The sequence below is a fragment of the Mus musculus genome, chromosome 14, assembly GCF_000001635.26.
Source record: "Mus musculus strain C57BL/6J chromosome 14, GRCm38.p6 C57BL/6J".
Classification (NCBI taxonomy): domain Eukaryota; kingdom Metazoa; phylum Chordata; class Mammalia; order Rodentia; family Muridae; genus Mus; species Mus musculus.
In genome coordinates, this window is record NC_000080.6 from 90,239,711 (window position 1) to 90,256,667 (window position 16,957).

General features: G+C 36.6%; 1 long non-coding RNA gene across 1 annotated transcript in view; it reads left to right on the plus strand.

Moving 5' to 3' along the window:
- The window catches only part of 4930474H20Rik (RIKEN cDNA 4930474H20 gene), a 142,870-nt gene that overhangs the window by 112,820 nt on the left and 13,093 nt on the right, over positions 1-16,957 (plus strand). The window contains exons 6-7 of the long non-coding RNA NR_045712.1: positions 4,991-5,122; positions 8,921-9,032. This is a non-coding gene — a long non-coding RNA (RIKEN cDNA 4930474H20 gene). The remainder of the gene's footprint in view (positions 1-4,990; positions 5,123-8,920; positions 9,033-16,957) is intronic.

The following is a 16,957-nucleotide window of genomic DNA, read 5'->3' on the forward strand; positions in this document are numbered from 1 at the left end:
AAATCAGCCTTAGCCCATGGTGATCTGCTAGGATGCATGGGACAATTTCAATAATTTTTTATCTGTTGAGGCTTGTTTTCTGACCAATTATGTGGTCAATTTTGGAGAAGGTACCAAGAGGTACTGAGAAGAAGGTATATCCTTTTGTTTTAGGATAAAATGTTCTGTAGATATTTGTTAGATCAATTTGTTTCATAACTTATGTTAGTTTCACTGTGTTCCTGTTTAGTTTCTGTTTCCATGATCTGTCCATTGATGAAAGTGGTGTGTTGAAGTCTCCCACTATTATTGTGTGAGGTGCAATGTGTGCTTTGAGCTTTACTAAAGTTTCTTTAATGAATGTGGCTGCCCTTGCATTTGGAGGATATATATTCAGAATTGAGAGTTCCTCTTGGAAGATTTTACCTTTGTTGAGTATGAAGTGCCCCTCCTTGTCCTTTTTGATGACTTTTGGTTGGAAGTTGATTTTATTAGATATTAGAATGGCTACTCCAGCTTGTTTCTTCATACCATTTGCTTGGAAAATTGTTTTCCAGCCTTTCATTCTGAGGTAGTGTCTATCTTTTTCCCTGAGATGGGTTTCCTGTAATCAGCAAAATATTGGGTTCTCTTTGTGTAGCCAGTCTGTTAGTCTATGTCTTTTAATTGGGGAGTTGAGTCCATTGATATTAAGTGATATTAAGGAAAAGTAATTGTTGCTTCCTATTATTTTTGTTGTTAACGTTGGCATTCTGTTCGTGTGGCTGTCTTCTTTTAGATTAGTTGAAGGATTACTTTCTTGTTTTTTATAGGACATGGTTTCTGTCCTTGTATTTTATTTTTCTGTTATTATCCTTTGAAGGGCTGGATTCATGGAAAGATAATGTGTGAATTTGGTTAGGTCGTGGAATACTTTGAGAGGGTATAAGAAGTTAAATTCTGTGTATTGAAAGTAGTTTTGATGTGTTTGGATTTTGTTGCTGTAGAGTGATGTGTTTGACTTTGAGCTCAGTTAGTGATGTCCATATACATGTTCCTAGGCAATTATCTTTCTGAGAAAATACTGTAATTGTTCACAAATACATGAAGTGATAAATACTTCAAACTTTCTTTAAAGACAAACCCAGTGGGCATCCGTGCCCCTGATTTTAGTGGGATTGTTTCAAGTATCTCTCCATTTAATTTGAAATTGGCTGTTCTTTTGCTGTATATTACTTTTATTGTGTTTACATATAGTTCTTGAATTCCTTATCTCTCCAATACATTTAACATTAAAAGGTGTTGCATTTTGTCAAATGCTTTTTCAGCATTTATTAAGATGATCATGTGATTTTTTTTCCTTTGGCCTTGTTTATGTAGTGGATTATGTTAATGGATTTTCCTATACTGAACCAACCTTGTATTCCTGGGATGAAACCTACTTGATCATGGTGAATGATAGTTTAATGTGCTCTTTGATTGAGGTTGCTAGAATTTTATTGAGTGGTTTTGCATGGATATTCATAAGTTAAATTGGTATGAAATTCTCTTTCTTTGTTGTATCTCTTTGTGATTTAGGTATCAGAGTAATTGTGGCTTCATAGAATGAGTTAGGTAGTGTTCCTTCTGTTTATATTTTATAGAGTATTTTGAGGAATACTGGAATTAGGTTGTCTTGGAAAGTCTGGTAGAATTCTGCAACTAAAGCCATTTGGCCCTGATCTTTTTTCTTGGTTGGGAAGGCTTTAATGCCTTTTTCTATTCCCTTAGGGTATATGTGCCTGTTTAGATACTTTACCTGTTCCTGATATAAATTTGGTATGTGATATCTATCTAGAAAATCATCCATTTCATCTAGATTTTTCAGTTTTGTTGAGTATGATCTGATGATTTTTTTAATTCCCTGTTTCTGTTATTATGGCTCCTTTTTCATTTCTTATTTGATAATTTGAAAACTGTCTCTGTGCCCTATACTTAATTTGGCTAGGGGTTTATCTATCTTGTTGAATTTCTCAAGGAATCAATTTTTGGTTTTGTGGATTCTTTGTATTGTTCTCTTTGTTTCAATTTGGTTGGTTTCAGCCTTGAGTATTTCCAAACTTCTATTCCTCTGTGTGTGTTTGCTTCTTTTTGTTCTAGGGCTTTCAGGTGTGCAGTTAAGTTGTTAGTGTAGGATCTCTCCAATTACTTTACAAGCACTTAGTACTATGAATTTTCCTCTTAGCACTGCTTTCATTGTGTCCAATAAATTTGGGTATGCTGTGTCACCATTTTCATTGACTCAGGTTCTAAGATTATGAATTGATAAATAGCACCTCATGAAACTGTAAAGGATTGTCTTATTAGTCAATAACACAAATCTGCAACCTAAAGATTTGGAAGAAGTCTTCACTAACACCACATCTGATTGAGGGCTAATATCCAAACTATATAAAGAACTTAAAAAGTTAAACTTGAAAAAAAAAGAAAGAAAATAAAAGAAATGAAAAGAAAAAAAAAGAAATTAGCCTTTAAAAAACAAACAAACCAATCAAAAATGGGGTATAGAGCTAAACAGAGAATTCACAACAGTGGAATCTGGAATGTCTGAGAAGCACCTAAAGAAAATGTTCAAAGTTCTTAGTGATCATAGAAATGTAAATCAAAATGACCCTGAGATCCCACCTTACATCAAGCAGAATGGCTAAGATCAAAACCACAGGTGACAACACATGTTGGAGAGGATGTGAATAAAGAGAAACACTCCTCCATTGCTGGTGGGATTGCAAACTGCTATAAACACTCTGAAAATCAATCTGCAGGTTCCTCAGAAATTTGGAATAGATCTACCTCAAGACCCAGCAATACCACCCTTTATTTGACAGGCAAGTGGATGGACCTAGAAAATATCATTTTGAGTGAGGTAACTCAGACCCAAAAGACATGCATAGTATTTATATACTACTAAGTGGATATTAGCCAAAAAGTACAGAATACCTCACAGAACTCCACAGAACTCAAGGGTAACAAGCCCAAGTGAAGATACCTCAATTTCACTTGCAAGGGAGAAGAAAGCAATCACAGGGGGCAAAGGGAGTGAGGGAACTTAATGGGAGAGGGGACAGAGATGGAAAATAGAGAACTCGATCAGTTATTAGTCATAGAAACAGGAGTAAATCCTGAGGCCCAGCAGGAAGAATGGAAATAGGCAACCTCAGGAGGTAGCATGTAGGGGGACTCTCTAGAATGTACCAGAGACCTAGTAGGTGAGAGAATCCCAAGACTCAAAGGGAGGGACCTTAGATGAAATACCCAACAGTGGGGAGAGAGAACTTGTAGAGTCCACTTCCAGTAGAAAAACAGGGCATCAAGTCGAGATATGGGATTTTACTGGCTGGTTTTGTGTGTTAACTTGACAGAGGTTGAGTTTATCACAGAGGAAGGAGACTTCCTTGAGATCCAGCTTCTAAGGCATTTTATTAATTAGTGATCAAGCAGGGGCGGGAAGGTGGCATTAGGGGTCGTGCCATCCCTGTGCTGGTAGTCTTGGGTTCTATAAGAGAGCGGGCTGAGCAAGCTAGGGAAAGCAAGCCAGTAAGTAACATCCCTCCGTGGTCTCTGCATCAGCTCCTGCTTCCTGACCTGCTTGTGTTCCAGTCCTGACTTCCTTTGGTGATAAACATCAATGTGGAAGGAAAAGCTGGATAAACCCTTTCCTCCCCAACTTGCTTCTTGCTCATAATGTGTGTGCAGGAATAGAAACCCTGACTAAGCCAACATCCCACAAAAACTCTGACCTAGAATTGTTCCTATCTAAAAGAACTGCATGGAAGAAAATGGAGAAGAGACTGAGGAAAAAGAGATCCAGTGACCAGTCAAAATTTGGAGGCTTCAAGGTCTGTCACTATTACTGATGGTATGGTGTACTTACAGACAGGAGCTTAGCACGGCTGCCCTACAAGAGGCCCAACAAGCAGCTGAAATAGTCAGATGCAAATACTTATATTCAGCCAGCGGACAGAAGCTGGATACCCCTGTTGTTGAATAAGGGAAAGGCTTGAAGAAGCTGAGGAGGAGGATGCCATAGGAACATCAGAAGTCTCAACTTCCCTAGACCCCCAAGAACTTTCAGACATTGAGCCACCAACAACGCGGCATAGACCAGCTGATATGAGGCCCCTGACACATATACAGCACAGGACTGCATGGTATGGCCTTAGAGAAAAAGTACCTAACCCTTGTGAGATTTGAGGCTCAAGGGAGGAGGGAGATTTTGTGGGGGAGGGGAATCCTCTTGGAGACAGGGAAGAAGGGAGATATGAGATCAGGAACTTTTTGAGAGTGGACCAGGAGGGTACTAATTACTAGACTGTATTGCAGCCTTAAAATTTAAACAGATAGTCCCTTATAATAACTTCAGATGCTGAATTATGTAATGAATCAGTAAAAATAATGTGTTAGTATTTAAGCATGTAATTTAGGCATTTTCTTTTCATTGTATTTTTATTAATTATTTTATCTATTTACATTCCAGCCATTGACCCTGATCCCTTCTCCCACCTTTCCTCATTCCATTCCACCTCCCTCTTGCCTCTGCGAGTGTGCTCCCCCTCTGCCCCTCCCTACTAGGCATCCTCATTCCATGAACATATCTGTCAAAGATTAGGCTCATCATCTCTCACTGAGGCCAGACAGACACATCCATTTATGCTGCCTGGTCAGTAGCTCACTCTCTGGGAGCTCCCAGGGGTCCTGGTTAGTTAAGACTGCTGGCTTTACAATGGTACTATCTTCCCCTTCAGCTTCTGCAATCCTTCCCTCATCCCTGCAGAGTGGTCCTTACTTCAGTCCACTGGTTGTTGGTAAGTATCTGCTTCAGTCTCAGCTTGAAGGTCCTCTCAGAGACAGTCATGCTAGTCTGTCTTTAAGCATATCATAGCATAAGTAATAGACCTTGGAGTTCCCCCAACTCCCCATAAGATAGATCCCAAGTTGTGCCCTGGTCACTGGATGAACTACTGTCTTCAGTCTTTTCTCCATTTTGTCCATATAGATAAGAACAAATCTGGGACAGAAATTTTGACTGTGATTTGGAAACCCTACTTTTCCTCTTGAGGCTCTGAATATCTACTGGAGGTGCACACATAGAGTTACCTCTCCCCACTGTTCAGACATTTTGGCTAAGGTAAGTCCCATTGAGTCCTGAGAGTCTCTTACCTCTCAGGTCTTTGGCACTTTCTAGAGGGACACCCTACCTTCCAACCCAAGAGGCTTCATATTTTCATTCTTCCTCCTGGCCCTCTGGGCTTCTCTCCAGTTCCCACCCCCCTACTTCAGTACATCCTGTTCCCCCTTTCCCCTCCCCCTTCCCTTTCTCACCCAGGTCTGATCCTGTGCCTCCTGTGATTATTTTCTTCTTCCTTTTAAAGTTTTTGTTTGTATCTTTGTTTTTTATCATTAGAGAAAGATCATTGATTTTTCTCAGAAACAAATATCATTAATTAACTATTTCAAAAGTTAGTTTAACAATTTAGTATATTTTATATAATTCCATTAGAATAACGTGGTTTCTTTTTTGAAAAAAAATGATAGAAGTATTTTAACTTTAAATTTACTTAAAATTAAGGAAATATAATATTCAACGTGCTTTAACATCAAGGTGGTATACGTAAACACATGTAGACATACACACATAGGCAAACACATACATATGGAAGAGACATTTAATGCACTGTTTTAACGATTGGCCCCAAGGAAATAACCAACCTATTGACACACTGAAAGCTCATCAGTGTAAAAATTCTGACATGCTGGATGAATGGATCCACAGTTGTGTGCCCTTACTCTTTTACTGAATGAAACTGAGAAATAACCTCCTTCAGGGAAAATATTTTAAAGCCATTCTTCTTTGGGGATGAGAGAAACAAATCTTAGGTATTTCAGAAGTTCTTCTTTCAAGATAGTGTGTTTGAAGGGATATTATGAGAATCATATGGAAGAAAACTAGAAACCTAAGTTGCTTCAAGGCCATATTAATATATACATACATACACACACACACACACACACACACACACACACACACACACACACACACATATATATATATATATAATGAAATTTATTTTTGGGTGTTTGTATGACATCAATTCCTTGTTTCCTTTGGAAATAATTTCAAGGTTTGCATATTAATTTTAAGTTGTAAATGGTGTTTTTCCTCCTGTGGCTTCTATTATTTCCATTAAAAAAAATCCTGCATTCAGCATTCTAATAAAAGTGTGCCATTGTGTTTTAGTGCTAATTAGACTATAATGTATGTTACAAGGACATTGAAAGTTCTACTCTATTTTTTGCTAAACTCTTTTGTTGAGTGAATTATCACGTTAACGTCTATACAATATATTATAACAAGCCTCAGTGTAGTCTCTCGCCTAAGTTAAATGAATTATGGGAAATATCTGTTCAAAGTCTTTTGTTTTAGGAGTAAGGAAGGGAAAACATCAGCAGACATTCTTTTATGGGAACATAATGAATCTTCAGCCTAAGCAACATGCTGGGGAAAACAGCCTTCAGTGTGTAATCACTGAGCCACAGACCAGCTCTGAGACTTTGGCGCTGTACCCAGTCTGTGTTTCATGAGTAGAATGATGAATAAGTTGTACACAGAACACAATAAAAAAGTACCTAAATGAAAATTTCATTTTATTGTACAAACACAATTAGTTGCAGTCTTTCTTTCCTTACTAATTAATGTGTTTTTTTTTAAAGTAAAATTCGGCAAATTTTGTCTGATGTCTAATATGCACAAGGAATCTTGCTGATTTTTTTTTGGTGGGAGAAAAACAGTTCTGAGTCTATTCAATAGTTTACTAATAAACTCTAAGTATGATACGTAACCTTTGTGAGCAAATAACCATGTATTCAAAAATAAATCTCTCAAAAAAGTATTTAAAACAAACCATTATAGGAATTTCAGAGGACAAAATTGAGAGACAAATTACCTAAACACAATTTTTAAAACCACTTTTATTTTTAGAAGTATATATTCTGGAGATAAGAGAGAATAACCTCTAATACAAATTTTCTCATGATTATGCTGGTGGTATATCATTGTTATAAATTTTATCAGTGTAAATACATTCATCGAATAAATAATAACAATTAAATGCAATTAATGACCTTTTCCTCATTTCTTTTTTTATGATTTTAAGATATTTTCTTCAATTACATTTCAAATGATATCCCAAAAGTCCCCTATACCCTCCCCCCGCCCCACCCTGCTCCTCTACCCACTCACTCCATCTTCTTGGCCCTGCTTTACCCACTCACTCCCACTTCTTGGCCCCTGGTATATAAAGTTTGTTAGACCAAGGGTGTCTCTTCCCAATGATGGCCACCTTGGCCATCTTCTGCTACATATGCAGCTAGAGACACAAGTTCTGGGGGTACTGATTAGTTCATATTGTTTTTTCACCTACAGGATTGCAGACCCCATCAGCTCTTGGATACTTTCTGTAGCTCCTACATTGGGGGCCCTGTGTTCCATCCTATAGATGACTGTGAGCATCCACTTCTGTATTTGCCAGGCATTGGCAAAGCCTCACTGAAGACACCTATATCAGGATACTTTCAGGAAAATCTTGCTGGCATATGCAATAGTGTCTGTGTTTGGTGGCTGATTATGGGATGCCCGGGTAGGGCAGTCTCTGGTTGGTCCATCTTTCTTCTTAGCTCTAAACTTTGTCTCTGCAACTCCTTCCATGGATATTTTATTCCCTATTCTAGGGAGGAAGGAAGTATACACGAGTTGGTCTTCCTTCTTGATTTTCTTGTGTTTTGGAAGTCGTATCTTGGGTATTCTGGGCTAATATCCACGTATCAGTGAGTGCATATCAAGTGACTTATGGTTTTTTTGTTTGGTTGGTTGGTTTTGTTTTGTTTTTTTAACCTCACTCAGGATGATATCCTCCAGATACATCCATTTGCCCAAGAATTTCATAAATTCATTGTTTTTAATAGATGGGTAGTACTCCATTGTGTAAATGTACCACATTTTCTGTATCCATTCCTCTGTTGAGGGACATCTGGATTCTTTCCTGCTTCTTGCTATTATAAATATGGCTACTATGAATATGGTGGAGTATGTGTCCTTACTACCAGTTGGAACATCTTCTGGGTATATGTCCAGGAGAGGTATTGCTGGATCTTCCGGTAGTACAATGTCCAGTGTTCTGAAGAACTGCCAGACTGAATTCCAGAGTAGTTGTACAAGCTTGCAATCCCACCAGCAATGGAGGAGTGTTCCTCTTTCTCCACATTCTCGCCAGCATGTGCTGTCACCTGAATTTTTGATCCTAGCCATTTTGACTGGTGTGATGTGAAATCTCAGGGTTGTTTTGATTCACATTTCCCTGATGATTAAGGATGTCGAACATTTTTTCAAGTGCTTCTTAGCCCTTTGGAATTCCTAGGTTGAGAATTCCTTGTTTAGCTTTGTACCCCATTTTAATGGGGTCATTTGAATTTCTGGAGTTCAGCTTCTTAAGCTCTTAGTATATATTGGATATTAGTCCCCTATCAGGTTTAGGATTGGTAAAAATTCTTTCCCAATCTGTTGGCAGCCTTTTTGTCTTTATTTGCCCTACAGGAGAAGCTTTGTAACAATTAAATGCAATCAATGACATTTTCCCTCATTTCTTATGCTCACTCATTATTACAGTAATCTAATAGATTTCCACAAAAGAGTTTACATGAAGTTGTTGTTCTAATAGTGTTATGAATCTCAAATACATGTAATTACTTCTGAGAAATCAATCTAAATTTCTCCAAGGAATAAATGAATATGTCTATTTTTTGCTTAAACATCTGCACAATGACACTATATGTAGTTGGCAGAATATAGAGGAAAGATAAGGAAACATAAGGAAAGACAAAAACACTAAAACTTTGAAAATAGTAAAATCATTTTGTTTTGTCCACTCAGGAGAACAAGCCTCAGAATATGTGATGGGACCAGGGAAATACACAATGGGATGTCCTTCCCAACTTAGTAACTGACTTGAAATCAAACAATGTGGAGAGTGAGAAGCAGTCAGGTAAATATCATTGCAACTTTCCACTTTCATGAGCATCAAATATCTTTCAGAAATGTTTTTTTTTTTTTTTTTTGGTTTTTCGGGACAGGGTTTCTCTGTATAGCCCTGGCTGTCCTGGAACTCACTTTGTAGACCAGGCAGGCCTCGAACTCAGAGATCCACCTGCCTCTGCCTCCCAAGTGCTGGGATTAAAGGCGTGTGCCACCACGCCCGGCTTCAGAAATGTTTTGAGAGTCTCCTGGCTTATGTTAAGAAGTGTGTCTAGATCATGTGATAGGTTTAGTTTTCATACTTGTTTATTTGTTTGTTTATTTGAACCGTCTCAATACTGATTTCCAGAGTACCCGTATGACTTTACATTCCTGACAACAGTGACTTAGGGTCCCACCTTCTTCACCAGATCTCCAGCACTTGTTGCAAGGTTTTGATCTTGTTGTTTATGATGATCATAAATAACCATTCTGACTGAAGTGCTATGAAATTGCAAGAGTTTTTGAACTTTTATTTCCCGAATTGTTAAAGATGATTAAAAACTTTTTGATCTATTTCTTTGTCATTTTTATGTCTTTATGGAGAACTCTCTGTTTAAATCCATATCTATTTGTTGTACAATTGGGGTCTTAATATTCTGTTAGCTACATCGCTGAAAATGATTGTCTCCCCTTCTGTGGGTTTCTTCTTCAATCAGCAGCTTGCTTCCTTAGCTGTTATGGGATCATGATTTGGTCCCATTTTTCAGTTCTTGGGCAAATGGAGCCTTGTTCTTAAAGATATCATTTACTGAACTACACATATGTTCTTATAGCAGTTTAATGTTTCTGCTTTCAAGTTGAGGTCATTATCCACTTGGTCTAACATTCAGTCAAGGTGATAGATATGATTCTATTTTCCTTTTTCTGCATGTAGGCATCCATTTTTCCTTGGGTCATTTAAAGTAGATGCTGTCTCAAGTGTATGTTTTTGCTTTGCTTTGCTTTGCTTTGCTTTGCTTTGCTTTGATTTGATTTGATTTGATTTGATTTGATTTGATTTGATTTGGCTGGTTTGGTTTGGTTTGTCCACTTTGTCCAATACCAGTTGTCAGTTTGTATATGTGCTCATGTCTAAGACTTCTACATTGCTGAATTGATCTAAATTTGTGTCTTAGTGCAAGTACTACATTTTTAAAATTAGAACAGCTCTAAAATGAGTCTTGATGTCTGGAACTGCAATCCTTCAGGGTTCTATCTATCCATCTATCTATCTATCTATCTATCTATCTATCTATCTATCTATCTATCTATCTATCTATCTATCTATCTATCCATCCATCCATCCATCCATCCATCCATCCATCCATCCATCCATCCATCCATCCATCTATCTATCTATCTATCTATCTATCTATCTATCTATCTATCTATCTATCTATCTATCTATCTAATGCAAGCTCTCAGGAGAGGTAAGACTGTAATAGTACTATTCAGAGCAATATTTATGAAGCCATGACAATGACTGGTATTGCAAGATACCCATAAGTGACACTCGCATAGCTGAGGTAATAAACACACTTCTAATTGGACTTAAATACAAATCAAGTGGCTCTCCTCAAGCCTAGTATATGAACCTTAGAGAAAAAGAACTATTTTCATTCTGCTAGGCCGTCACAATTCCTATTTCCATTCTAAATCTTAACTGTATACATACAGATATATGTAGCTACCACTCCTTAAGAAAGAAGGGTCTCCTTAGAAATGGAGAATGTCACAGAAAAAGCACAACTGAACACAAGAAAGAGATTAACAGTTGCGGAAAACTGAGGCCCAGTGGATGGATTTGTACGTCACATAAATCCTGCAACTAGGGCTCAAAGATCCCTGAAAAGTAGTCAAAAGAGATGTTTTATTATTAATATTTCTTTTATTATTTCACACTCCAGTCTTTGCCCCACTCCCTGCCATACTTTTTTATATTCAAATAATATTCAGAAACAATTTGTCAGTACTACACAGTGGTTTTTACTTCCAGTAAACCCTTTACGTTAGCTTTCATAGAGAACATTCATCCCAAATCAAGCAGTTACAAATAATGGTGAATTTTGTGGGGATATATTACTGGACATAGTTATTGTTTCATTCTAGAAAGCTTGTGCAGTAGACAGAATTTGCATATGTTAATGTCATTTGTTAGAGTGGTTTATTTTTGTTTTTATTGGCTATTTTATTTATTTACATTTCAAATGTTATACCCCTTCCTGGTTTTCCATGTGCAAACACTGTATGCCACCCCTCCCCCATGCTCCTATGAGAGTGCTCCCCCACCCATCCACCAACTCCCACCTCAGCACCCTAGCATTCCATTTCCCTAGGATATGGAGCATCCACATGATCCACCGCCTGATGCCAGAAAAGGCCATCTCTGCTACATATGCAACTGGAGCCATGGGTCCCTCCATGTGTACTCTTTGGTTGGTGGTTTTGTCCCTGGAGCTTTGGTGGATCTGCTTGGCTGATATTGTTTCTCTTCCTATGGGGTTGTAAACCACTTCAGTCTTGCCCCAATTCTCCATTGGGGTCCCAGTGGTCAGCTCAGTCTGATGGTTGGCTTCGAGCATCCCCATCTTTATTTGTCAGGTTCTGGCAGAGCCTCTCCAGGGACAGCTATACCAGGCTCCTGTCAGCAAGTATTTCTTGGCATCAACAATAGTGTCTGAGTTTGCTGGCTACATATGGGATGGATCACCAAGTGGGGCAGTCTCTGGATGGCCTTTCATTCAGTCTCTGCTCAATTATTTGTCCTTATGTATCCTTTAGACAGGAGAAATTCTGAGTTAATACTTTTGAGAAGGGCGGGTGGCCCCATCCCTCAACTGGGGGCAGTGTTTAACCACTGGATATGGTCTCTACAGGTTCTCTGATCTCTTTGTTGGGTATTTAGGCTAATGTCATCCCCACTGGGTCCTGGGAAGCTCTTGCATCCCTGGCATCTGGAACCCAGCTATACTACTCCTAAGCATAAATCCAAATAATGCTCCAACATTTAACAAGAACATGCTTCACTATGTTCATTGAAGCCTGATTTTTAATAGCCCAAAGCTGGAAACAACAGAGATGTCCCAAAACAGAGGAAGGATATAAAAAATGTGGTAGACAATGAAGTACTACTCAGCTATTAAAAACAATGATTTCATGAAATGCGCAGGCAAATGAATGGAACTAGAAAACATCATTCTGAGTGAGGTCACCCAGTTACAAAAAGAACAAACAGGGTATGTACTCACTGATAAGTGGATAGTAGCCAAAAAGTTCGGGATACCCACAATAAAACTCACAGACCATATGAAGTACAAGAAGAAGGAAAACCAAAGTGTGGATGTTTCAGACCTACTTACAATGGTGAACAAAATAATCATGGGAGGTAGAGGAAGGAATGATTCTGGGAGAGAGGGAGAGAAGGAGGAGAGAAAAGGCTGGCACGATCAGTTGTGGAAAGAGACACGCATTGGGAGAAGTATAGATGGTCAGGAAATTGAACAGAAGTGTGTGACAGTGGGGGATGGGGAACTGGGGGTACAGGGTGTAGCCACTGTTAGAGTGACTTAAATGGAGTGAACATTCTGCTAATATACTCACCATTCATTTGTGATTTAGAATGAGCCATACTGGACCATATGGATAGGGAAATCTTCCAGAAGGTATTTGTATCTATTGCCTGTTTTATTGTCATGATTTCCCCAAAATTCAAAAACAATATTATATCATGAAGTTAAAAGTTATGTGTATGAACAGTCAGATACAGAGACTCAGTAGACAGAAAATTTTTCAGGCACATTTCAGTTGCATCAATGTTCACTTCTTGCTCTGTCTGCTTGTTTTCACAGCCTCCCTCCTACCCATCCTCAGGTCCTTTTGTTTCAGCAGGATCTTCTTCAGTCATCAGATGGATAGTCAGAGTGTCTTGGAATGCTGCCAACATCTTGGCCATATCTGTTTACTTTTCGATATTATATGAAACTCTGTTTTCTGTCATATTGAATTCAAGTGTGCTTCATGAGTGTGCTTTTATCTTTTTAATTCATAAACTACAAAGTGTGATTTCTAAAGATGAGATGATTAGAAGTATTTGGTGTTGAAAGAATGACTAAGAATTATTTTCTAAAACAAACAACAGTACTATTGTTATGAATAAATGCCTCCTTGTTTTTAAATATACGTATGTGTGATAAAATTCTTTAGCTCCTTATGTCTGGTGAGAATTTTCTCATTTGCTGATGTATTTATTTTGCCCTTTGAAACTATGCCATAGTTTCACACACACACACATACACACACACACACACACACACACACACACACACACACACACACACAAAAACCCACAAAGAAATGTTGCTATAATTTAAAAGCACTTTGACTGCAATGGCTCCTTAACAGATAAAATAACCACACTATGATGAAGTCTCTTCAGAGAGAAATATGTTTCTCTTGCTATTTGACAGCCCTGACCTTTGACAGTCCTCAGCTTACTGATTCAAATAAATGATCATTAGGGTTGACTTGTTACAATGTTTCAGACTGCGTTACACTCTTCACTATGTATTTTCAGTATCTTAGGAAAAATAAAGTAGTTGAAACTTCAGACTTTATGATTAACAGAATCCTCTTCAAATTCTTGGCGTCTTGTTCGAGCATCCCTGAATTTGGATCTACTAATTAACTATGACTTATTTTACATATCAATCCACAGACCTTTCACATGGAAGAAATAAAAAATATAAATCTCTTAAAGGCCAAGAAATGGCATTATAAAAATGCCTTGGGAGTCATAAAGATAACTTGCGGCATAATGCTGAAAAAAAAGATAAGGTGTCTGAGGGAGTGTTATGCAGAGTCCTCACTCACTGACAGGATATGGACAGCACAGGGAGAGAGTGAGCGTGCCACATGCAATTTATGTCCCCTATTGTGTCTATGCTTGGCTCATTCATTGAAGTAAATATGGATTAATTTTTTTTTTTACTATCTGGAATCCTCACAGTCTAATATGTAGAGTAATTTTAAAATCATTTATACAAAGATAAGGCATATCACCATTATCTCGCAGAACAAATGTTAAATATCCAGATTGAAAGATATTAATATAAATTTAAAATAATATAAATTTAAAATATTTAATAATATTTTAAATTTGAAAATGAAAAGTTATCCAATATTTTATTTAAATGGCAAATTCATTTGATAAAATGCTAATTTACAACCTTATTCATCCATAAGGTATTAAAATAATTATTTTAAAATTATATTAAAGTGGAAACATTCACATATTTTTAATATTATGTATTAATGACACTTTGAAGCATAAAAATAAAGAAAGCTGTTTTTGAATTATACAGAAAAATAGTAGTTGTATACTTCCAAAATATTATGCCCTTTGTAATTTCATAATTAAAACATAGGTAGCAACTTTACTCATGTGCACGCCTCCTTTCAGTATTTGCAATAGTTCAAACATATTTAAAATAAGCACAAATATTTTTAAAATCAGTTCTTTCTTAGGGAGACAAAATTCACACATTTCAATGTATTGTTATTATTATTATTATTATTATTATTATTATTATTATTATTATTATTATTACTTGTAGGAGTGGAATCCAGTCCTCATGTATGCCAGGGAAACACTCCACCCATTTAGCTATAATATATGTACTGCATAGGCTTTCAGTTCTAGTTATTTATTCTAAATGAGCATTTTCTAGTTACAATGTTTGTAAATGTTTTAAATTTCCAAGGATTTACCTAAAACTAATTACAAAGTTTCACCTTGACATTTATCTCTATGTTATCAGCCATATTGGCTATTTATATTCAAAGAAAGAAAAAAATAACAAGGCCAAGTTTGTCAAAGGTCATTCTTCTATATTTCTGAGCATCTCAGTAAATACATTTTAACCTCTTTATCCTAAAGAAGCAAATTTGAACATGGTGCAATTCAAGTACGTACTTAGGAATTTAAAATGGCTATTTAGTCTGGTGGTAACTATTAATCAAGGACACGATTTTTAAATGACAGTGGTGTCAAAGCAGAGTATCTAATATTACAGAAGCCATGTTCAGACAGCAGCTGGGAGTCAAGCAATAATTGAACATATTTAAAAATCTACTCCATGTACTGAACAGATTTCAGTGTCTGCTGTGTTTAAGGTCCACTGAGTTGTGAAATGGTTGTTTCATTCACACAGATGTTAATATCTTCAGGCTCTTCTGTAGCTCAGCATCTTCTCATTTACATATCTGCAGTAAGTTTGGTTTTCATCCTGTTACTTCTCTCTACTTTCTCTGTGGTAATAAAGCATGTTCCAGACAAAACATGAGTGACTGTAATTTCATCTCATTAAGACTTAGGAAGAAAAATAACAAGGAACATAGCAATAGGTGTTCAGTCACTAGTGCTTCATTAGTTCTTTTGCTGTTTAAATACCTGCAGCTGATGAATATAAATTACTTGTGAAAATGCAGATTATATTAGAACGTTTTCCATAGGATATCATTGTTTTCCATTTTCTCTGTAAAAGGAATATTAAATGAAGAATTGGAGTGCTTCCAAGGTACTAAATTATATGTTTCATATGAGGAGTATATTTTATACAAACATGGGATAGAATTTTTAAACTGTCTAAAATAAGTTGAATGGTTAAGTGGGAGAAGCACAGCTTATAGATAAGAGACCTTGCAGAGTTTCCTCTACTTCATTAGATTCTTTACAATCCTGTTTCATTTATGCTGTTGTTTTCATACGCCTAGTCAGCTACTTCTGACAATGACTCATCTAGGAGACTAAGAACAAGCAGCAAGGAGCATTGCTTAGCCCTGGCATTTATAACTTCATTGTTTGACATCATACAGACTGTTACTATGATTTTAGCTTCATGAAAAAATGTAAAATAGGCACTATAGCCCATCCATTACATTAATTGATTTTCAATTGCCTTGAGAGTATTTCCCAATTCAGTTTTAATATTGACAATGGATACTTTTTTTAAATAATTCATATGCTCCAGGTTTTAAAATTAAGTAGTGTTGGTTCATTCTTTCATATCCATATATAGATTTCATTTGAAAGGATCCTTTATGAAGCTTTCACTAGTAAACAGAGACAACACTTGACCTTAAGTATGTAGAAAATTAACAAATAAGTTAAACCAGAAGGGCATATGAGGAAAGATCACAATGGGCCTGGAAGGCCATGAGACCTTAACCTTACACACACACACACACACACACACACACACACACACACACACACACACACACACACACACACACACAAAGAAAACAAAACAAAAACAAAACCGAACAAACAAAAACAGGCAATTAAGATTTTAAATGGGATATTTAATTTGATGCTGGATAACATAAAATCTGAATCAAAGGTTCCTTGCCTGAGGTCTAATGCTCTGTAAGGAACAGTTGTAACTTCAGAAGAAAAATAGAAGAGAAAAAAAAAGATGCCTTCAAATTGAAAGTGCTTATATACACTAGAACAAGCCTGCAAGAACAAGTAAGATTAAGTTTATAAGCACAACCCTGAGTATTACCAATCTAGTTTAATTTCCATAAATACCCTAAGGTATAAACATTTTATATATGCATTTTATGGTCGATTTTGTCCAATGTTATTAAAGAAGAATGGAAATAAAAATAAGCTAAACATAGTAGAAAATCAATTTCTATTATGTAAATGTACAATAGAGGCAATTTTTTTATTAGAACCAAAAAAAATCTGAAAATTAGATTGTTCCAAACACTATAGTGGTTAGTTTTATGTTCACTTATGTTTAAACTGTTTCTAGTTAATAATGACACAATCTAGAATGAGTGCAGTATACTATTAAAATAATTTAAATATTTGAAAGGACTTAAAACATTGATGAAACTATTCTCATA